This window comes from Solanum pennellii, chromosome 10 (genome assembly GCF_001406875.1).
Source record: "Solanum pennellii chromosome 10, SPENNV200".
Taxonomy (NCBI): Eukaryota; Viridiplantae; Streptophyta; class Magnoliopsida; order Solanales; family Solanaceae; genus Solanum; species Solanum pennellii.
In genome coordinates, this window is record NC_028646.1 from 25,541,187 (window position 1) to 25,542,823 (window position 1,637).

The following is a 1,637-nucleotide window of genomic DNA, read 5'->3' on the forward strand; positions in this document are numbered from 1 at the left end:
TTAATTATTAATATGCGATTTATTTGATGTTTTTATATGAGTTATCTTTAAATGACTTCGAATGTTTATTTTGTAAGTCTTACACATGTATGTATAATTTTTCACTCATTAGTCATCCAGGTCAAGGGTTCTATTTGGACCAACAATAGATCTGAGTGCTTGCCACATCTAGGGTGTAGTTTTGATGTGTGCCTAACTTGGTATTATAGAACATAGTTCAAGTATCCTAGGGTGTCTACAGATCACATTGTGCAATAGATTCTTTCTTATGGGTGTGTGGTGGACCACATTTATAATCATGAGGCTATAGGAACTTGAAGATATGATTTCGTGTAATAAAGTTTGTCGATAAGAAATTTATTCATATTCATGCATTTCTCAAGACTATTTAACTACCTATCATATTCAAGGTGGTAGAAGTGGTAGAAGTGGTACATCTCATGTTCATATAAATGAGTTACACTTAGATAACGCCATTAGAAAGTAAAATCTCATCTTCATATAAATGAGTTACACTTAGATAAAGACATTAGAAAGTAAAGAGACAGCACAAGACATGAAAGGAACCCATTAGTGTGCTTAAGTTTATTGATTTGAAAGAATGCATCTTATTATAATAAATCGTGCACTTAAAAGAAAGCAAGATGTCCTCTCACACTTTCTTCTCTAAACCTTATTTCAAATGATAACCTTAAGAGGGAAGTATGTTTTAGAATGCTTGGATAGTATTGTCACATGAAAGATAGTGAGATTTGTGACATTATGAACAATTAGTTACATGAAAGATAGTGAGATTTGTGACATTATGAACAATTAGTTGTAGGAGTGCGTAGAGTTAGAAGTATGAATTTAGAAGTGTAATAATAAAAAATAGTGGAAATAGTTATTATGTAATGTATGTAGTTGTAGTCATGTACCCGATAAGTCATTTATGCGGCAATATTCCTTTATGTTTTGGCTAATGAATAGTATATTTTGTGTGAATTTCATGATATAACGTAAAGAAAGAATTGTTGGTCATAATGAGTAAGAGTATGCTTGAACCAAAAAAGGAGTTTATGATGATGTGTCATTGCCTTAGTAAAGATCAAGTATATGTTTGGAACATACAATATAGTCAGGAGTTGACATATCTAGTTTATACCTTTGTGATTTTATGGGAGAGCGCCATAATACTCACAAGATTATGAACTACTAGGGAAGGAAGTATAATGAATGGGTAAATAACACTAAGGTTGTTAAAAAGAATGTGTACATAGGCCGTAATTAGATAGACTATGAAAGACCAAATATTTTTTCATGTTATTATAGTGAATAGTGTTTTATTGATTTTATCTACTTGTCGTAAGTTAGTGCAGTATGTGCGAAGTTAAGATGTTAACCTACAACAAGTGTGATGGTACTAGTATATTATATGTGATCCTTAGATGAAAATTATGAATTGTTGCTAAGTCATTACATGAAGAAGATCCTTAAGATGCATACCCAAGAAAATATACAGTAATGTAAGGCTCGAAGTTCAAGATTTACTATGAGTGCCTAACTAGTATCCTTGAACTGACAATGAGGAGTACACAAAAGTAAGCATTATATGGTACCATTAAGATTTATATATATATATATATATATATATATAT